This window comes from Hyperolius riggenbachi, chromosome 2, assembly GCF_040937935.1.
Source record: "Hyperolius riggenbachi isolate aHypRig1 chromosome 2, aHypRig1.pri, whole genome shotgun sequence".
In the NCBI taxonomy this organism is placed as follows: Eukaryota; Metazoa; Chordata; class Amphibia; order Anura; family Hyperoliidae; genus Hyperolius; species Hyperolius riggenbachi.
Genome location: NC_090647.1, coordinates 208634422 through 208658221, shown reverse-complemented (window position 1 = coordinate 208658221; position 23800 = coordinate 208634422).

Sequence of the window (23800 nt, the reverse complement as noted above, 5' to 3'; positions counted from 1 at the left end):
CCTGATTGACTGAAGCCTCTTTCCCCCGTTTCCCCTGCCGCACCTCTGTTCCTCTCTGGTTGACCAATATTTCTCATGCTGAAAATGCACTTTCTATTGCAGAGCTGGGTGGGAGTGCCTGAATACTGGGAGGAGGGCTTACACAATCAGGCAGAGGAAAGTAAGGGAGGAAATGACATCAGGATTGGCTTCAAGATAGACACAGTTAAAATGGAGAATCCTAAGAAGGATTATCTATTTTTTTACTATAGAAAAAAACCTAAAATCAAACCGTGGACAGTGCAGTATATATGTTATGTAAGTAGTGCAAGTATTTCTCTACCTATATACAGGGGTCGAGTCCTGCGTGAACGCGGGTGAACGGCGTTTACCCACTTTTTCTTCAAAGTGAACGCCGTTTTTAAGTGTCGGGCGAAAGTGGGCGGAGACTTCCTGCGTTCCAGTCGCATGGGACGCTCCGCTCTGTGTGCGGCTAGTCTGGTCTTCTAGCCGCACACAGAGCGGAGCGTCCCATGCGACTGGAACGAGGTAAGTCTCTGCCCACTTTCGCCGCCGGGCCGACACTTAAAAACGCCGGAGGGGAGAGGCAGGAAGGGGAGCACAAAGGTGAGGGATGGGGGGGGGAGATGTCCGCCCATCCCCGCTGTCCCTATAGCTCGCCTTCCCTGCTCTGCTCCCTCTGGGTGAGGGGCTGGGGGCACACCTGGCTACCTGGGCACATATACACCTGCCTACATATACTGGGGACATATACACCTGCCTACATATACTGGGGACATATACACCTGCCTACATATACTGGGGACATATACACCTGCCTACATATACTGGGGACATATACACCTGCCTACATATACTGGGGACATATACACCTGCCTACATATACTGGGGACATACCCCTGCCTACATATACTGGGGACATATACACCTGCCTACATATACTGGGGACCAGTGTTGCCAACTCATCCCTTTAATTACTGACGCATATGAATTATACAGGTTTTGTGGCTAGGTAGATGCAGTTAAGGCACTGATTCTGTGCAAATAGCCCCAGAACCTGTATAACTTAGATGTGTCAGTAATTAAAGGGATGAGTTGGCAACACTGCTGGGGACATATACACCTGCCTACATATACTGGGGAGATACCCCTGCCTACATATACTGGGGACATATACACCTGCCTACATATACTGGGGACATATACACCTGCCTACATATACTGGGCATATATACCCCTGCCTACATATACTGGGGACATATACACCTGCCTACATATACTGGGGACATATACCCCTGCCTACATATACTGGGGACATATACCCCTGCCTACATATACTGGGGACATATACCCCTGCCTACATATACTGGGGACATATACCTCTGCCTACATATACTGGGGACATATACACCTGCCTACATATACTGGGGACATATCCCACTGGCTACATATACTGGGCACATATACCCCAGCCTACATATACTGGGGACATATACACCTGCCTACATATACTGGGGACATATACACCTGCCTACATATACTGGGGACATACCCCTGCCTAAATATACTAGGGACATATACACCTGCCTACATATACTGGGGACATATACACCTGCCTACATTTACTGGGGACATACCCCTGCCTACATATACTGGGGACATATACCCCTGCCTACATATACTGGGGACATATACACCTGCCTACATATACTGGGGACATATACACCTGCCTACATATACTGGGGACATATACACCTGCCTACATATACTGGGGACATATACACCTGCCTACATATACTGGGGACATACCCCTGCCTACATATACTGGGGACATATACCACTGCCTACATATACTGGGGACATATACACCTGCCTACATATACTGGGGACATATACACCTGCCTACATATACTGGGGACATATACACCTGCCTACATATACTGGGGACATATACACCTGCCTACATATACTGGGGACATACCCCTGCCTACATATACTGGGGACATATACCCCTTCCTACATATACTGGGGACATATACACCTGCCTACATATACTGGGGACATATACACCTGCCTACATATACTGGGCATATATACCCCTGCCTACATATACTGGGGACATATACACCTGCCTACATATACTGGGGACATATACCCCTGCCTACATATACTGGGGACATATACCTCTGCCTACATATACTGGGGACATATACCCCTGCCTACATATACTGGGGACATATCCCACTGGCTACATATACTGGGCACATATACCCCTGGCTACATATACTAGGCAACTATACCTCTGGCTACATATACTGGGGACTACTATACTCATGGCTACTTATACTGGGGACACCTATAGACCTGGCTACCTGGGGGTACCTATTTTGGGGGAACTGCTGTCAGATTATCTGCATTTTTGTGGAATTGCTGTTATGTATTTTGGGGAACAGCTGCCAGATTATGTGTATGTTAGAGGAACGGCTGCTGCCAGATTACGTGTATTTTGGGGAACTGCTGCCAGATTGTGTATGTTTGGGGGACCACTACTGCCAGATTATGTCTTTTGGGTGTTACGTGTATTTTGGGTGATCCGCTGTCAGGTTTCGCGTATTTTGGGGAACTGCTTCCAAATTATGTGTATGTTGGTGGAACTGCTGCTGCCACATTGTCTATTTTGGGGGAACCACTTCCATATTATTTGTATTTTGGAGGAACTTCTACCAGATTATGTGTCTTTTTGGTGAAATGCTGTCAGATTACATCAATTTTTGGGGGATACACTACGGCAGAGCTTAAACTTCCTTGGCAGACCTTTTACATCACTGCTAAGTAAGGTCATGTATATGTGGCCCCACCCATGACTACGCCCACGGTGTGCTTGACCACGCCCATTTTTGACGCGCCGCGCAGAGGTTCTCCAGGTGAGTCCAATCACTTCTTTTCCCAGGACTAGACCCCTGCCTATATATGTGTTTTTTTTCTGAGATAGTATGGCTGAAAGCTCCTCTTTAAAACTACCCCACACATTATGATATATTGGTGTTGAGAATGATAATAATTATTTTTTATGTGCTGCTTAATGATAGCTATATGTATTCCTTAAACAAACCTGTGCTTAAAGCAAAACTAAGGGGGCATTAACCTCCCTGGCGGTATGCAGTTTCAGAGGCTGTGTCCGCGGGAGGATTTTTAAAAAATAAAATTTGATTTAAATGCTTAAGCTAGCACTTCGCTAGCTAATTATGTCCCCCAAGTCCCCTGGCACCACTCTGATCCCCCCCCAATCGTCGACGGCAATATTTACACTTCCACGATCTCACGAGAGCCGCAGCTTCACTATTAGGTTCAGTCGTTGCTATGGCGATGATCGGACATGACACAGTCCCGATCCTCCCCATAGCGAAGCCTGGAGCTCATTGGGAGACTGTGCCATTGTGGGATCCCTGGGGGGGTACATATATAGCGGCGGTGATCGAGGGGGAATCGGGGGAGAGCGGAGGGACCTGGGAGGCATGGTTAGCTAGCGAAGTGCTAGCTTAAGCATTTAAATCAAATTTTATTTTAAAAAATCCTCTGGGGGCCATGTGATCCTCTCCGGCGGCTAGCCCGAGCATAGGTTGGGCTTACCACCAGGAAGGTTAAAAAAAAAACATACTTACCTTAAAAAAAAGGAAACACTTGATCCAACAGAGGCTTCCAACATCTTTAACCCCACTGCCACTGACCGGTACCTTCTTTTAGTTCGAGGTCTTGCTCCCCATTGTGCAGTAGCATGGGTGGTGCAAGTGCAGCTGTACTTATGGAGGAGCAGTATGGCAGAGCTCGTAAACGGCAGCGAGCGTGGCCATGAGAACATATCCAAAAAGTTCTTGTCAGATATGTTCAGAGGGTCCATGGACAATAACGGCCCGGTCGGGGAGGAGATGGAACGTCTCTGGACAATCCAGAAGCTTCCCTCTACCTAGGTAACAATTTTTTTTGGGGGGTGCTGCCTCAGGTTCACTATACGAACATATAGGTAAGACCAGTGCACAAGTAAATACAGGTCTATTATTTTTATTTATTATTATTTTTGTATTTACATTCAGTCAACATCTTCCATGGCACTGTACAGAGTTCAAAATAGACAATAGCCTAAGGAAGGTCCAATCAAACATCTAGTGATACGTGAATAACGGGTGCCAGGGAAAAACGTGTGCAGGGAAAGTGCCGATAGTAGAATATCAGTACATTTACCGGTATTCTACTATTTACAGTGTTAATTTTCCATAGTAAAATATGACTTAAAGTGAACCTCCGGACTAAAAATCAACTCAGCAGCACTGAAAAGGCCTGGTGTTTCTTTAACAGTTTCACAGCATCAGAACTTTGTTTCTCTTATACAGGCCTCATTTTTAGCTGCACAGAATAAAACTGCCCGGGCTTTTTTCCCCTGATGCTGTGCAAAGCATGATGGGATTTCTGATGTTATTGTTCTCGTTCTGCTGTTTTAGTGCAATTTTTTTTTTTTTACATTTTGAATTTGACATTTAAAGCCTAGCGTGTGCAGCTGGGAGGGGTAATCAGGACACAGGACAGTTGGAACTGTGTCTCCTGCTCCTTGTCACCTCCTTTCAACCAAAAAGATGGCTGCCCCCATGACAAAGATGGCAGCCCCCATGAATCACAAACATTTGCCTTTTCTTTTAAAACAGGGTGGGTAATATTACCTATCTATTCTAAATAACATTACTAATGTAACTTGATGACAGTATGTTTGTTTAGGCGGAAGTTCCCCTTTAACCTTACTGATGTTTTACTATAGCTAAACCTAGCCCTACTCATGAACCATGCTGAAAAAAAGAGGAACCCAACAAAATCGGTAAATATGGAGTTCTGTTGCGTGCCCGAATTTCTGCTTTGGCACCAGTTTACTGATATTTTACGTGGAAGTCAATGGCACTACCCGATTTGTCCAGGAGCCACATCCGCCTAATTTGACTGATACCACAAAATACATACATGTGTGCTATAAACATCCAGCAATACAAGTACATGTTCACTTGATAAATTAAACACAGCAGAAATAAGTAACACTAGAGGGAGGAAATATGATCTGCAGCATCAATACCAAGACACTACTCACTGTTCTGTGGGAAAGATGTAGATTGAGTGCCTTGTGATTATCTGCTTCTGGCACTCTATTATCTGCTTCTGGCACTCTTTTATTGGACACATGGGCAGCATATTTTATTAACTACCATAGACATCATAATCAGTTCTCTGGGAATGTACTGTATACACATTGTACCTGATGAAGTTAAGATGAACAGCCAAATATTGTACAGGAGTCTTTAAGCCCAGTGTCGGACTGGGAGCTGGAAAAGCTGAGGAAATCCACTTGCTGGCCAAGCAGCAGTAATCAGGTGTTGCTGCTCACAGTGAAGACTTGCTACAGATCTCTATTGGGAGTGATAACACAGAGTTACTGCTGCATGGCCATGAGGTGGATTTCCCTTAGTTTTCCCACCTCCCAGTCTGACACTGTTTAAGCCTTAATGTAACTAAGTACATTATGTCAATATGCCTACAAAATCTACCTGTATAGTAAAACCATGATATGCCTTGCACTGATGAAGACCACATATGCCTGAAACACTTGTAAGAAAGCTGGAATACATGACTTTGTAAAGGTAAGGTAACAGGTACACCATAACCGATGGTTTTAGACACATGCTTGACCTACAAGGGCATCATGGAATAACATGCATTGTTCTGTCCATTGTTCTGAAGGGAAGCATTAATGGCTTGCATTTCAGACTCACGAAGGAAGTCATGACCTGTAATTACCATCTGTTTTATGAATCTAGCACTGCATTAAATACATGCGATTTGAGCCACAGCATCTATGCTTGGCAACTATTCAAATCTATGCAACATAAACACAGGCTGTCATGTCAGCTTCACCTAGTCTTTAATTAATTAAGACGGAAATGATTACCTGTTCATCTTACAGGTTAGCATTTGTGTAACTAAAGCTACAACATAATCAATATACATTAGTAAGTAACTTACACTATGTAAGGTCAGCAAAAATGTCAGAGTGTTGTGTTTTATGGTAATGGCGAGAATAGCGGCTTCTCAGAACGGGGTTATTAAGTTAATATATAATAAGCTTTAAGATACCACTGTAGTACTTACATCACATATAGAGACATTGACACTGAAGCTACACTATATCTGCAGTAGATCTTCAGCCGTTCAGAGCTGTTGGAGAATTATGAATGCTTTTAAGGCTGTGCTTGATAGGCCAATTATAGAACATAAAGCAGAAACTCTGATTTTGTTCATGTCTCTTTTATTGACACATATTGCAAGCCATGTTGGTAGAGGATTTTACTTAACCCTTTTCACAGTCATGGAAATAACTGATCATTTTTGTTTTCACTCCCATACATCTTTGGGTGTATCTATTACACTATGACAGTAAAATTGAGTTTTGATACCACAATTACACACTGAAATACCTGATTGGGGTGTAGGCTTAACGTACATCTGTGCCTATATAGAGAGACGTGAGGAGACAAGACATTGAAAGTTTCAATCGCATGGCGACATAGCGACGGGCGACAGTTCGGGGGCGCGCGCGCGTGCGACGGCCCATACTCACGGGCGACAAAAGTCCCTCGTGAGTATGGGCCATTACTTCCCACAGGTTGTTCTTCACCTGATCTCTAGCCCTCACCTCTGCAAACCCCCCTATCTCCTCACACCTACCTCTCATGCATCCTTTGCGTTGCAGAGTCTGACTTGTCTGGACTCTCTTACTATGTCTGAAATGTCTAAATGCCTGTTCTTAACATCTGTTAACTACACCATTACCAATGCCTTTGTACCATAATATGTTGGTGCTTTATAAATACTATAAATAAATAAAATAATTAATTCCGGGTGCGACCTCTGTCCTTCTCAGCGAATAAAGCTGGTTCTGATATAGTAATAGGATAAAAGAGGGTCTTTAATGCAAAATTGAACTTCATCCCAATCAGTAGCTGACACCCTGTTCCCACAAGAAATCTTTTCCTTTTCTCGAATCGATCATCAGTGACATTTATGTGGCTGATATTGAGGTGTAACCTCTCCCACAGTGTAATTTCATTGCCATAGCAATTACAATGTCCTGTCTGTGAACCTCTTGACATTTTGAGAGATATTTGCTGTTGTCAAATGCCAAGCAAGCAGTATCTCCTTCTGTATATGCAGTACACATCACCTATCACTTTTTTAGTGGGTGTGTTTATAATTGTGAGGACTATACAGTTCCTGCAATTCCAATTGCTAATGTTTAGGTTTAATGGAATTCTGTTGAAATAAAAACATGGGAGCTGCCACGGGTAACTCGTTCTAAACATAAAAGCACCAGGGCAGCCGTGCTGTTTCGTTGTGGAAATTTAACCACTTCCCGACCGCCCACTACACAGGGGCGGCGGGGAAGTGGAGCCCTGCAGGACGGCCTCACCCACAGAGGCGGCGGTCCATTTAAGGGCATGGGCGGAGCGATCGCGTCATCCGTGACGCGATCCTCCGCCCGGGATCGAAGCACGGGCATTTTGTCTCCGCTCGCCGGCCACTTAGCAGAGCCGGCGAGCGGAGGAATCCGCAGGATCAGCCAATCCCTGAGTATAAGGCACTTTGTTAGGTAAACAAAGTGCCTTATACGTGCTTCCTCCTCGCCTCGTGGTCTCATTGTTCCAGAGACCACCAGCGAGGAGGAAGCACTTGTAAGTCTCACTGCACGCAGCTTGATTTTGCCCACAGCCTCCCTGATCACCCACCCCAGGCCTCATACCCCCCCTGATCACCCCAGCAGACCCCTGCCCAGCACCCTTGCACCCCTGCAAAACCCCCACCCCCCCCACCTGCCACTAACTAGCGACGCTGCCCCTTAGTTTAGGTCCCTAACTGCCTCCTAGTCACCCCTGATCCCCCCTCCCTACCTTTAGATCACCCCCACACCCCATCCCAGACTACCCCCCTGTATACTGTATACATTTGTATACAGCTACATTACCCTCTGATCCCCCTCTGATCCCCCTCTGATCACCTGTCTATCACCTGTCCATCAGCCCTCAGCACCCCCACCCATCAGAGCAGACCCTAACTGCCCCGCGGGGGTAACCGATCACCTGCCCAGGCCCTCGATTGCCCTCGTACCCCCCTTCTGATTACATCCCCTGCTGTTTGTTTACATCTGTCCTCCCCAGCAATCACTAACTGATCTTTGATCAGTAACCCCCTGTGTCTGCCTCTCATCAGATCAGGACTCAGTCTGCCCCGTGCAGGCTCCTGATCAACCCCCCATCCCCTCAAATCGCCCTCAGACCCCCCCCCCTAATCACCGTCCAAGTGCATTGTATTTGACTGTGCTGCGCTTGTATTCGATTGTGCTGCGCTTGTATTCAATTGTGGTGTAATTGTATTTGATTGTCCCGTGATCGGCTTCGATTGCCCCGTGATTGTTTGATTGCCTGAGACCCCACTTCCCGCCACACCCAACCCCACCCTCCCCCCACCACACCCAACCCCCCCCCCCCACCACCACCTCCAACCACCACCTTCCGAGTGCATCAGATTTGCTTGTGCTGTGATTGGAGTCGATTGTGCTGTAATTGTATTTGATTGTCCCGTGATCGACTTCGATTGCCCCGTGATTGTTTGATTGCCTGAGACCCCACTTCCCGCCACACCCAATCCCACCCTCCCCCATCACCTTCCGAGTGCATCAGATTTGATTGGGCTGTGATTGGAGTCGATTGTGCTGTAATTGTATTTGATTGTCCCGTGATCGGCTTCGATTGCCCCGTGATTGTTTGATTGCCTGAGACCCCACTTCCCGCCACACCCAATCCCACCCTCCCCCATCACCTTCCGAGTGCATCAGATTTGATTGGGCTGTGATTGGAGTCGATTGTGCTGTAATTGTATTTGATTGTCCCGTGATCGGCTTCGATTGCCCCGTGATTGTTTGATTGCCTGAGACCCCACTTCCCGCCACACCCAACCCCACCCTCCCCCCCACCACACCCAACCCCACCCCCCACCACCTCCAACCACCACCTTCCGAGTGCATCAGATTTGCTTGTGCTGTGATTGGAGTCGATTGTGCTGTAATTGTATTTGATTGTCCCGTGATCGGCTTCGATTGCCCCGTGATTGTTTGATTGCCTGAGACCCCACTTCCCGCCACACCCAATCCCACCCTCCCCCCATCACCTTCCGAGTGCATCAGATCTGCTTGTGCTGTGATTGGAGTCGATTGTGCTGTAATTGGATTTGATTGTCCCGTGATTGTTTGATTGCCTCTGAGACCCCACTTCCCACCAACCCCAATACCTCTCAAATACTCCCTTTTTGCTAGGTAGGTGCTCTTTTTTTCTGGGTAGTCTCGGAGGAAAACCCCATAAATTTAGCAATCCAAAATGGCAAGAAGGGGGCTTTCCGATGACGAGGTATACAGGTACATGGACCAGTCGGATGAGTTCTTTTGGGAAGAATCATCCGTCGAATCTTCCGGGTCCGATTTTGAACCTGTAGAAAGCAGTGGTTCCCTGACCGATAGTGATGACGAGGCTATGGTCCCGGCTAGAGCCAGGCGTACCAGACCCCAAGTCGTTAGACCGCAGGTGGCGCAGGATCCGCCTCAAGGGCAGCAGGGTGGTGCTAGCGCTGTTGATAGTTTTCTTGGTGAGGCAGGCACCAGCAGCGCAGCATCTCCTGGACTTAGTGCCAGTGCTTCCGTAGACCCTGACGAAGTGGTGAGCGTCAGCATGGAAGTTGAAACTGGTACGGTGGCAAGTGCAGTAGTACCCCCGTCGCAGCCACCAACAAGAAGACGGGCCCGTAGTACCCATAGACTCCCAGAGGTGCTGGCACAACCAGATTGGCAATCCCCTGATTCCGCCGCACCCGTAGTGCCCCCTTTCACCGCCCAGTCTGGAGTCCAGGTGGCGACAGCTCATCTAGGAACGGCCCTAGACTTTTTGCAGCTGTTCATCACCCAGGTTCTCTTGGACTTAATTGTGGTTGAGACCAACCGTAAAGCCACACAATTCATCACCGAGCACCCGGAGAGCATGTATGCCCAGCCTTTCGGGTGGAAACCAGTCCAAGTTTCCGACATTAAAATCTTTTTGGCCCTTATCCTTCACTTGGGACTAATGAAACAGAATGTACTGCGGTCGTATTGGTCTACGAACCCAGTAAATCATGTTCCCTTGTACCCTGCTGCCATGTCCAGGACACGATTTGAGTCCATCCTGCGCTTCCTGCACTTCAACGACGACAAAACCTGTCATGAAAAGGGCCACCCTGCTTATGACCGGCTCCACAAAATTCGGCCCCTCATAGACCACCTGTCATCAACATTTGCAGATGCTTATATCCCTGAACAGAACATCTGCGTAGACGAGTCCCTCTTACGCTTTACCGGGCGCCTTGGCATCAAACAGTACATCCCAAGCAAGCGCGCCCGGTATGGGGTGAAACTGTATAAGCTCTGTGAAAGGGCCACAGGCTATACATGTCGTTTTAGGGTCTATGAGGGAAAAGACTCAAAATTGGAGCCGGTCGGATGCCCTGACTACCTGGGGAGCAGTGGAAAGGTTGTGTGGGACTTGGTGTCACCCTTGTTCCAGAAGGGGTACCATCTTTTTGTGGACAATTATTACACAAGTGTGGCCCTCTTTCAGCACTTAAAGTTAGAAGGAATCCGATGCTGTGGCACTGCGCGGCCTAGTCGCCAGGGCTTCCCCCAACGGCTCGTTACCACCAGACTTTTACGGGGGCAGAGGGTCGCCTTGCGTACTGAAGACCTGCTCGCGGTGAAATGGAGGGACAAGAGGGACGTTTACTTTCTGTCCACCATTCACACAGACACGACAGTCCAAATTCAACGGGCAACTGCGGTCATTGAAAAGCCCCTTGTCGTCCACGAATATAATGTCAACATGGGAGGGGTGGACTTCAATGACCAGAGGTTAGCGCCCTATTTAGTTACCCGGAAAACAAGACGCTGGTATAAGAAAGTGTCTTTTTATCTGATTCAATTGGCAGTTTACAACAGCTTTGTTCTCTACAGTAAGGCTGGGAGAACTGGATCTTTCCTCCAATTTCAGGAAGAGATCATTATGGACATCCTGTATCCAGGAGGTGCCAGGCCCCCCCCCCCAGATGCAACTAGCCGACTGCATGGAAGGCATTACGCCTATCAGCTTCCGTGTGCCCCAGGTCAACGCATCCGAAGAAAACGTTGCCGTGTCTGCAGCAGGGCTGGAACAAGGAGTGACACCGTTTATTATTGTCCCCGCTGTCCTGACCAGCCTGGTCTATGCGTAGGGCCGTGTTTTGAGAGGTACCACGAGCAGGTACACTATTAGAACCTAGGGAACTCCAGACACAGGAGTAGGCACACACTCAGTGGTCTTTCGCACATTGTCGCAGGGAGAGGAGAGGTAAGCTTGAAGACCAAACGGGTAAGCATAAAAATGGGAAGAAGGATCGGTTTCCATGCTTGATATTGCTGATCTGTCCTGGGTTGGCGATATAAGACGGCATGTTTGAATTTCCCTTGAGTGTGGACACCCCCGGTTTATATGTGATTTGGGCCTATGATGATGCTTTAATGCCACACAGAGTCATCTCTATTGGCAGGCATATTGCTGTATCCTACAGGCATAATGCTGTATACTAAAGTTCTGAGGCCCAGTCACATAAGTTGGTGGCTCACCCTGAGTGCAGGGTGGCACGGGGTGTCTCTCTCCTGAGGTTATCACTGCCATTGATGTGGAGGAAGATCTGCCATTGATGTGGAGCAAGGTATGTTTGCCGTTCATTTTTCCTTTCAGCCCAGAGTGCATTACTTGTATACCCAATATAAGGAGTATAGCAGAAACTCCTAATACTGGCCATACATGTAATGATTGCAGAGACCCTAAAATGCCAGGACAGACTCCACAAATGACCCCATTTTGGAAAGAGGACACCCTAAAGTATTATGTGAGGTGCACGGTGAGTTCATAAAAGATTTTAGTTTTTGTCACAAGTTAGCAGAATTTTTTTTTTTTTTTTTTTTTAACAAAGTGTCATTTTCCGTTAACTTGTGACAAAAAATAAAATTTTCAATGACCTCACCATTCCCCTCATGGAATACCTTGTTGTGTATTCTTTCCAAAATGGAGTCATTTGTGGGGTTTGTTAACTGTCCTGGCAAGTGGGCGGGGTGCTAAATTTTGAGCACCCCTGTAAAGCCTAAAGGTACTCATTGGACTCTGGACCCCTTAGCGCAGTTAGGGTGCAAAAAGGTGCCACACATGTGGTATCGCCGTACTCGGGAGAAGTAGTACAATGTGTTTTGGGGTGTATTTTTACACATACCCATGCTGGGTGGGAGAAATACCTCTGTAAATGACAATCTTTTGATTTTTTTACACACAATTGTCCATTTACAGAGTTATTTCTCCCACCCAGCATGGGTATGTGTAAAAATACACCCCAAAACACATTGTACTACTTCTCCCGAGTACGGCGATACCACATGTGTGGCACTTTTTTGCACCCTAACTGCGCTAAAGGGCCCAAAGTCCAATGAGTACCTTTAGGATTTCACAGGTCATTTTGCGGAATTTGATTTCCAGACTCCTCCTCACGGTTTAGGGCCCCTAAAATGCCAGGGCAGTATAGGAACCCCACAAATGACCCCATTTTAGAAAGAAGACACCCCAAGGTATTCCGTTAGGAGTATGGTGAGTTCATAGAAGATTTTATTTTTTGTCAAAAGTTAGCGGAAAATTGATTTGTATTGTTTTTTTCACAAAGTGTCATTTTCCGCTAACTTGTGACAAAAAATAAAATCTTCTATGAACTCACCATACTCCTAACGGAATACCTTGGGGTGTCTTCTTTCTAAAATGGGGTCATTTGTGGGGTTCCTATACTGCCCTGGCATTTTAGGGGCCCTAAACCGTGAGGAGTAGTCTGGAAATCAAATTCCGCAAAATGACCTGTGAAAGCCTAAAGGTGCTCATTGGACTTTGGGCCCTTTAGCGCAGTTAGGGTGCAAAAAAGTGCCACACATGTGGTATTGCCGTACTCGGGAGAAGTAGTACAATGTGTTTTGGGGTGTATTTTTACACATACCCATGCTGGGTGGGAGAAATACCTCTGCAAATGACAATCTTTTGATTTTTTTACACACAATTGTCCATTTACAGAGATATTTCTCCCACCCAGCATGGGTATGTGTAAAAATACACCCCAAAACACATTGTACTACTTCTCCCGAGTACGGCGATACCACATGTGTGGCACTTTTTTGCACCCTAACTGCGCTAAAGGGCCCAAAGTCCAATGAGCACCTTTAGGCTTTCACAGGTCATTTTGCGGAATTTGATTTCCAGACTACTCCTCACGGTTTAGGGCCCCTAAAATGCCAGGGCAGTATAGGAACCCCACAAATGACCCCATTTTAGAAAGAAGACACCCCAAGGTATTCCGTTAGGAGTATGGTGAGTTCATAGAAGATTTTATTTTTTGTCACAAGTTAGCGGAAAATGACACTTTGTGAAAAAAACAATACAAATCAATTTTCCGCTAACTTTTGACAAAAAATAAAATCTTCTATGAACTCACCATACTCCTAACGGAATACCTTGGGGTGTCTTCTTTCTAAAATGGGGTCATTTGTGGGGTTCCTATACTGCCCTGGCATTTTAGGGGCCCTAAACCGTGAGGAGGAGTCTGGAAATCAAATTCCGCAAAATGACCTGTGAAATCCTAAAGGTACTCATTGGACTTTGGGCCCTTTAGCGCAGTTAGGGTGCAAAAAAGTGCCACACATGTGGTATCGCCGTACTCAGGAGAAGTAGTACAATGTGTTTTGGGGTGTATTTTTACACATACCCATGCTGGGTGGGAGAAATAACTCTGTAAATGGACAATTGTGTGTAAAAAAAATTAACAAATTGTCATTTACAGAGATATTTCTCCCACCCAGCATGGGTATGTGTAAAAATACACCCCAAAACACATTATACTACTTCTCCTGAGTACGGCAATACCACATATGTGGCACTTTTTTGCAGCCTAACTGCGCTAAGGGGTCCAAAGTCCAATGAGCACCTTTAGGCTTTACAGGGGTGCTTACAATTTAGCACCCCCCAAAATGTCAGGACAGTAAACACACCCCACAAATGACCCCATTTTGGAAAGTAGACCCTTCAAGGTATTCAGAGAGGGGCATGGTGAGTCCGTGGCAGATTTCATTTTTTTAGGGTGCAAGTTAGAAGAAATGGAAACTTTTTTTTTTTTTTTTTTCGTGTCACAAAGTGTCATTTTCCGCTTACTTGTGACAAAAATTAATATCTTCTATGAACTCACTATGCCTCTCAGTGAATACTTTGGGATGTCTTCTTTCCAAAATGGGGTAATTTGGGGGGTATTTATACTATCCTGGAATTCTAGCCCCTCATGAAACATGACAGGGGGTCAGAAAAGTCAGAGATGCTTGAAAATGGGAAAATTCACTTTTTGCACCATAGTTTGTAAACGCTATAACTTTTACCCAAACCAATAAATATACGCTGAATGGGTTTTTTTTAATCAAAAACATGTTTGTCCACATTTTTCGCGCTGCATGTATACAGAAATTTTACTTTATTTGAAAACTGTCAGCACAGAAAGTTAAAAAAATCATTTTTTTGCCAAAATTCATGTCTTTTTTGCTGAATATAATAAAAAGTAAAAATCGCAGGAGCAATTAAATAGCACCAAAAGAAAGCTTTATTAGTGACAAGAAAAGGAGCCAAAATTCATTTAGGTGGTAGGTTGTATGAGCGAGCAATAAACCGTGAAAGCTGCAGTGGTCTGAATGGAAAAAAAGTGGCCGGTCCTTAAGGGGTAGAAAGCCCTAGGTCCTCAAGTGGTTAATCATGTCCCATGAACAGTGCACTTCACACAGAGGTGGTAGCTTAGTAATACGAATGAACGGTTTATATGGATTTCCATAAAATGTTTGTGGGACTTGAGTACAGGTCTGAAGCACTGTCACAATACAAAATGAGAAATGTAACAAGCCCCACAAGTCCCATCCCTTACATACAGAAATTGTCCAAGAAGTTTGAATGCGGAGCATGAGATGAGCACTTCTTTGTCTTATCAAATCCTTGCAGTACAAAGCTAACCAAAGTTAAAATCGGTGGTAAATTAGGCAAATGATCAGTATTTTCCACATATTGATTGTTTGACTGGTTTACCATCTCGCAACATTATAAATTAGACAATTTCAGCAGAAATCTCATCGATAGTGTCATTGTAGCTGCTTACTATGTACTACTGCCTGATGCAATCTAAAGCTGTGCAGGTGCCACTCGTATACCATTCCCCCTATTGCCCCTCCTCAACCCAACTGATATCAATAAGTAAGTGATACATGATATGGGCATTTTGGATCAAAATCCGAATGATATTTTTTGATCATGGTGTTCACTTCTAAAGTGGAGATTATGGTTTCGGTGGTATCTTGAGATCAGAGATGATGAAGGTAAAAGTTACATTTTATGAAGAGGATTTCTTTCACAAGCTTTTTGAGTAGAATTCCTCTTTACCATCTGCTCTTGTGGAGGATTAACTACATGGGGGACAATGAGATGTGGAAAGTTTTATTGCACTTTAAAGGGGAACTTTGCCGAAAGATAGTAGTAGGGTATAAAATAAACAAAGACAATGCAAAGTGAGAAGTAAAAAAAAAAAAAATAGAAGACAGATTAAGAAATGATTGATACTCATTGTGTAATTTGTTCATGTTGTTTGACCGTCTGTGAGCCTGCAGGTCATCATTGTTACTGCTGTCAGACAGGAAGAAAAACAGAAAGTACCAACTGCCCTTACCTATAAACTCACCCACCAACAATGTGCTAAGCAAAAAGGTTGTTATTTCCCAGAATGCAGTGAGGTTCACAGACAGGAAACTGTAATGGACATTGCAATGACATCACACTGTGGGAGGGTTTTCCCCACAATATCAGCCATACAGAGCTCTCTGAAGATCCGTTTGTGGAAAGGAAAAGATTTCTCTTCGGAAAGGGAGTATCAGCTACTGATTGGGATGAAGTTAAATTTTGCATTAAAGTTCCTCTTTATATTACACACCCTGCAGCATCTGCCTTCAATAATATAATTGTGGCCAAATGGCTATTGTTTCATGAAGCTGCGATACTTACACTTGCACTGTTTATCACTTATCCTACTTATGTATTTTTCACAACAGAAAATCAATAACATATATAGTGCGCTGTAATTTACCGGGACATTTTCAGTTAAAAATATAAGACTCTCCCATGTGTCCCCCATCGAGCGCACACACAATAACAAATGAATGGACATAAAGAAACAATTGCAAGCTTAGCACATAGCCTCAGAGGGAAAACGGATAAAGCGTTTAATGGAATTCAATAAAGTACAGTTTTGCACAGATGGCCGCTTGGCCACATTTACTAAATTGCCAGGATCAATTTACTACGAGGATTTACTAAGGATAAAATCCATCTAGTGTTTCCTAAAGTCTGTGGCTTTCTCTACAACTGTATGAAGAAATCTCACCCTTGCTGACAGGGATCTAACAAGTCGCAGTGAACAGGTAATATTGTTCACAATTACATGACTTGCCAAAGCACTCTGCAGCAGCATATAATGATCTCATGTACTGTTGGGTAATTACTGGCAGCTGGTGCAATAAAGCCTAGTCCCTTAGTACATGTACAACGGACCTAAGAAACAGCGTGTTCTCATGCTAAGTGCTAGCATTTAATAGCTATGCAAATAAACACAAATTGGTGTGCACTCAAAACACAATTGCACAACCTAAAATAAATCCAGAGTTTACTTTACCTGCTACATGGAGAATCAGAAAACAGTCCCTGGTCACCGAAAAAAAGGTTAATTGGGAGAAAACAAACAGCAGCCGACAGCCAGTTTTTACTATTTATTTCCATCAAGAACAAAATATTATCAGTCTCAGAAATCAGGCTGACATAAGCACTGAGGGACATACAAACAACCTCCACAGTTCAAATGTAGTAGAATTTTCCCCTTCCTCAAGTGTCACTCACTCACCAATGGAAGAGAAAATAGGGTGAAATACAGACTCACCTTTATTCATGCAGCCGCCATTATTAGCTTTCCACAGAGCGTTCCTTCTAGCCATGAGTAGCATGCATACAGAGCTTCAGGTCCACCAGTTTTTCCATTGGATCTATCATTCTAAAAATCATATCCCTTCTCCAGATTCCATGATCTCTTTTTCTGGTATTTCTCCTGGACTCATTCAGGGTACTCTGAGGAGTGCTACAAAATGTAGAGAGAGTGTGTGGGCAATAGGCTGAGAAGTCCCAATGTTTGTGCTACATGTCGTTACTTCAAGGTGCTCTGGCTTCATTTTTTTCTAATGTTATTTTAATTGTAATTTTTTTTACAATAGTTTGGGATTCCTAGAAGATGCAAGAATGCCACATCTGTTCAGTCGCAACTATTACAATATCTAATTATTGATAACAGTGGGATTGGTAGTGGGTGCTTTTACCTTCAGTGTGAAGCAAGACTGGAGGCAGTCTGTGTATTCTACCAATACCAATACTTTATTTGTGCTGCACAGGCTTGATGCAGTGTTAAGAATATATACAGAGAACAGGTACAAGAAATATAAATAAAAACCTTGCAACAGAAGCAAAAAAAATGTAGATACTTACCACAGTAGAGGGAAGCCTATGGAGGTGCATGCACGGTAGCATGACGCCGCTCATGCATGGAGGAGAAACTGTACATTGGCAACTCCGTGTTTCTGCATAGACATGGCCTGTACTTTGCGCCTGGACAGTGCAGCCATGCTCGCACATGGAGGGGAGCATGGCTGTAAGCATCATATTCATCAATATTTTCTGATAAGTTCAAAGGGTCGCAGAGCAGGAATGGAGGTGTGCAAGAAGAACTAGACTTAGGAAGCCTCTGGACCATCCAGACGCTTCACTCTAGTGAGGTATCTATTTTTTTTTCATTTACAGTATATCTTATAAATTAAAAATCCACTCTAATGTGTGTATGTGTGTGTGTGTGTGTGTGTGTGTGTGTGTGTGGGGGGGGGGGGGGTCGTTGCATTACTCTGCATATGGTGGGGGCTATCAAGGGGTGTGCACTATTCTGAGGGTGGTGACCCGAGTATAAGCCGAGACTTTTGGGTCACTTTTTTGGTCCCCAAAACTCAGCTTGTACTTAAGTGTATACAGTATGCCTACTAAGCTACATATTCTATAGATAATTCTAATTTCCTTATATATTTTTCTGTATTACTTAGAAGAAAGCTTAAAAACAAAAACATAAAAAGGATACCTAATGGGGGTTACGGTACTTGGTTCACAGGCAGTCATTTCACTGAATTCCTGAATCCCTCTGTAGCAAAAAACATCTACTAGTACTTAGTAAGATGTTTTCAGTATACAGCTTACTCATGCTGAAACATTATGTACCGTACAGTATGTGGACTGGCATTGTGTGGAAATACCGCATTTTCAGAGGGTGAAAACATGCTTTTTTTCTAATTTTGCAACACGTGATGTCACACAGCCTCTTGTCACCTTACTCGAACTAGTCACAATGTTCTAGAGATTGCTGTTTATTCCGGATGAACATGTTTTTTTGTACATTTCCCCTACTTCACTGACTTTCACACCCAGAGCTCAATATTACTACATTCCAAAGTGATAGTCTGGAAACCAGAGTAAATTATACCAAATAAAAACACTGAGACAGACTGACTAAAGGCAAGCACACACCTTCACTAATACATAATGCTGTCTGCATTACAAAAGAAATTGCTATAAAGTTGGTAGTATTGCCACCTGCATATTGTCTACAAATCGCAGTTCATCCTCCCGAGAACCCAGTTAAGCCATAGTTACCAGAATAACAGGGTTTTGTACAGGGCCAAAAGAAAATAAAAAGCCATCTCTATAAGAAAGATCTATGAGTGAAGTTTAACCTTTTTAAACCAAAATTTGGAAATATTTAGCTTCATGTAAGCAAGAAGATGCTCCCATGGTGCATCACTTTGGGTCATTTAGAGAATGTACAAGTCATTCTTTTAGGTCCAAGCCATATATCAAGAAATTCAGAACCATTGGTTAAAAGCCTGAACATACCAGTGATCTATTCATTTTACAGTAAATATAATCCAACCTGCAGATGGCTGTTCATTTAATAAATGGTATCTAGTGATTCCCTTCAGGTGCTGAAAACAGTAACATTTCCAAACTTGAAAAAAAGACACCAGAACTCTTAAAGCTACATAGACACATTCACATTTTGTCACATTAAGTACCGTATATACTCGCAAGCAAGCCGACCCGCATATAAGCCGACCCCCCCACTTTTAACTGAAAAAACAGAAAAAAATGATTGACCCTCATGTAAGCCGGGGGTAGGAAATGCTGGCCGTGTGATTCCCTCATGTGTGTCCCAGTATAGCTAGTATAGTGTCCATTATGGGTAGGTAGTGCCCTGTATAGCTAGTAAAGTACCCAGTATAGCTAGTATAGTGCTCAGTATAGCTAGTATAGTGCCCAGTATAGTTAGTATAGTGCCCTAGTATAGTGCTCAGTATAGGTAGGTAGTGCTCAGTATAGCTAGTATAGTGCTCAGTATAGCTAGTAAAGTGCCACAGTATAGCTAGTAAAGTGCCACAGTATAGCTAGTAAAGTGCCCCAGTATAGCTAGTATAGTGCCCCCAGTATAGCTACCATAGTGCTCAGTATAGCTAGCATAGTGTTCAGTATAGCTAGTATAGTGTTCAGTATATCTAGTATAGTGTTCAGTATAGCCAGTATAGTGTTCAGTATAGCTAGTATAGGGCCCAGTATAGCTAGAATAGTGCCCCAGTATAGCTATTATAATGCCCCGGTATAGCTAGTATAGTGCCCCAATGTAAGTAGATAGTGCCCAGTATAGCTAGTATAGTGCTCAGTATAGGTAGATAGTGTCCCGACCCCCCGCCCGCCGCCGCTGCTGCTGCTGCTGCTGCTATTATTAGCTTACCCGGCGGCTTCCCATATCCCTCCCTCCGTCTCCTGCACTGGCTTGTAAATAGTTCGCAGCAGCTCGCCCCACGGCGGCTGCTGTGTGATGACGGAGGAAGCTGTAGGCAGAGCGGCTTCCTGTACGGGCGATGTGTATCGCCGTTGCTATGGGAACCGCTCTGCCTACAGCTTCCTCCGTCATCACACAGCAGCCGCCGTGGGGCGAGCTGCTGCGAACTATTTACAAGCCAGTGCAGGAGACGGAGGGAGGGATATGGGAAGCCGCCGGGTAAGCTAATAGCAGCGGCGGCGGCGGCGGCGGCGGAGGGGGGGGGGGGGGTATAAGGAGCAAACATGACTCGCAAGCAAGCCGACCCCCCAACTTTTGGCCCACTTTTGGGGGGTCAAAAATTCGGCTTGCTTGCGAGTATATACGGTAATAATTTTTGAATGTTTTTCAGGTAACAGTTTTTTGATATGGGTTGTTAGGATGATAAGCAGGCACCCTGAATAAAAACAATGATGATTATTAAACAAAGTAGAACTGCAATAACTGTATAAGTATTCCTCAGCGCTGTTATCACCCCAGCCAGTCAGTGCAGTTTCTAGGCTAAAGTGCAGTTTCTAGGCTAAAGTGCACCCAGGACGAGGGTGTAAAAATTGCGCCCCCCCCCCCCCGAGCAAGGTATGGGTGCCCGCAGTATAGGTTAGCCAGGTCTAGTTGCACTTAGTATAGGTCCCCCCAGTATAGGTAGCCAAGAATAGGTACCCCAGTATAGGTAGCCAGGCATAGGTGAGCCAGTATAGTTGCCCCCGCTATAGGTTAGCCAGGTAGGTGCCTCCAGTATAGGTAGCCAGTATAGTTGCCCCCAGTATAGGTTAGATAGGCAGGTACCCCCGGTATAAGTTAGATAGGTAGGTGCCCCAGTACAGGTTAGCTAGGTGGGTGCCTCTAATATAGGTAGCCAGAATAGTTGCCCCCAGCATAGGTTAGATAGGTAGGTGCCCCCAGTATAGGTTATTTAGGTAGGTGCCTGCAAAATAGGTAGCCAGTATAGTTGCGTCCTGTATAGGCTAGCTAGGTAGGTGCCCCCAATGAAGGTTAGATAAGTGCCCCCAGTATAGGTTAGATAGGTAGCTGCCCCCCAGTATAGGTTAGATTAGGTAGCTGCCCCCCAGTGTAGGTTAGATAGGTAGCTGCCCCCCAGTATAGGTTAGATTAGGTAGCTGCCCCCCAGTGTAGGTTAGATTAGGTAGGTGCCCCCCATTATAGGTTAGATAGGTAGCTGCCCCCCAGCGTAGGTTAGATCAGGTAGCTGCCCCCCAGTATAGGTTAGATAGGTAGCTGCCCCCCAGTGTAGGTTAGATAGGTAACTGCCCCCCAGTGTAGGTTAGATAGGTAGCTGCCCCCCAGTGTATGTTAGATTAGGTAGGTGCCCCCCAGTATAGGTTAGATTAGGTAGCTGCCCCCCAGTATAGATTAGATTAGGCAGGTGCCCCCCAGTGTATGTTAGATTAGGTAGGTGCCCCCCAGTGTAGGTTAGATAGGTAGCTGCCCCCCAGTGTATGTTAGATTAGGTAGGTGCCCCCCAGTATAGGTTAGATAGGTAGCTGCCTCCCAGTGTAGGTTAGATAGGTAGCTTCCCCCCAGTGTATGTTAGATTAGGTAGGTGCCCCCCAGTATAGGTTAGATCAGGTAGCTGCCCCCCAGCGTAGGTTAGATTAGGTAGGTGCCCCCCAGTGTAGGTTAGATAGGTAGCTGCCCCAGTGTATGTTAGATTAGGTAGGTGCCCCCCCAGTATAGGTTAGATAGGTAGCTGCCCCCCAGTGTAGGTTAGATTAGGTAGCTGCCCCCAGCGTAGGTTAGATTAGGTAGCTGCTCCCCAGCGTGGATTAGATTAGGTAGTTGCCCCCAGCATAAGGTTAGATAGGTAGCTGTCTGTCCCCTATAATGGAGGGGGGAGCCGGAACCGCGGGGAGGGCAGCCCGACCTCTCCCTCCCTCTCCCGGGCGGATACACATGCTGCTTCCTGTTTAGCCGGAAGCAGCGTGTGTGTGTATCCGCATCTATGCAGAGAGAGGAGAGAGACCAGCGGCGAGAGAGCAGCGCTTGGAGACAGGCAGGTGAGTTGTAAACAGCGCTTCCTGCCTGCTCACTATGCATCTGAGGGGGGAGCACGGAGGGCGGCCCGGGAGAGGGAGGGAGAGGTCGGGCTGCCCTTCCCGTGGTTCTGGCTCCCCCCTCCATTATAGCGCCCCCTCCCAATAGCGCCCCGGGCGGCGGCACGCCCCGCACGGCCCTAGAAACGGGCCTGGTTCCAGCCTGCAGCCACTCAGTGCTCAACAAGGATATATAGTGTCCACCACCATAGGACAAACAATATGCCAGGCTTAGTAGGATTTGGTAGTAAGGGGTTAAAATTTTATTCCACAATTTGCAAAGTTAGAAGCAAAACAACTTACATTGTGGGTCCATGCACACTGGACCCAACTGCATACATATCGCTCATAAGGTATCTGCACTGAACCAAATCAAAGTGCACCCTAACATATAAAGATGGTATGTTCAGAGATAGCCCGTCTCTCCTTCCCTACCAGGTTTCGGCTCTATGCCGTCATCAGGGGATATGGAGAGCAGGCTTAAACAGGGCTATTTATATAACTACCATATAATTTTCAAAAGTAAACATCCAATTACCTCCACTTTGCTTTACCGGCTATCACCGCCACTGTGCCGAGGTAATTCCTCATGGTTATCATTGCGCATAGTCTATTGGTGGAGCGGTGTCACATGACCGCCTCCACCACCGTTCAGAAACCAAACGAGTTGCTCATTGGTGGAGCGGTATCAGCTGACCGCCTCCACCATCCGTTCGCATTGGCCAGCGCTTATAGGACTTGTGATTGGTCCCAGCGCGGCATGTCTGCGAACGTCACTGTGGGCGTCATGATCGGCTCGCCTAATGCGAGCGCAGGGCGACATAGTGCGCCTGTGCGCAGCGCAGAAGGGCATTTTGGGGATTATAGTTTTAACCAGCTCGCCCAATACAAACGCAGGGCCACATAGTGCGCATGCGCGCTAAATCAATAGGCATTATGGGAATTGTAGTTGAACCACCATCCCCCAGCGGCGATCATTTAGTGTTTATGTGCTCTGCATCGCACAGTTTACATATTGGAAGACACAGATATCCAGCACATCAAGTTATAACAATAAAATAATTATAACAATAAGAACCTAAAAAGGAAATTAGAAATTGATACATATTAAGAGCATAGTAAAATGTGGACACTATATAAAAATAAATAAAATTAATTTAAACAAATACATTTCTGGGTTTTTGGTCAAGTTTCCTGGTCGAAGGAAGGGGAGGAAGGAGAATGAGAAGATGTCCTACTTCAGGCTGCAGTAGGAATTATAATAGTGGTTGGTAGATCGCTGAAAAGAAGGTTGTTTATAAGATTAAGATTGTATAGCAAATTCATTCATATACTAGAATGTCATCTGAAATTATCATAAACAATTGTTTCTTGCATAAAAAATCTAGTGTTTTTATGAAGTTTTAGTGGGAAGGGATAAGAGGCTTAAGGTTCGTACATACGTCCAATAAAGTCCATGACATGACTGACTCAATGACAAACCGTTTACACGACCTGTATTTTCCGCCCACCAATCAACTAAACTCATTTGCATACTGTGC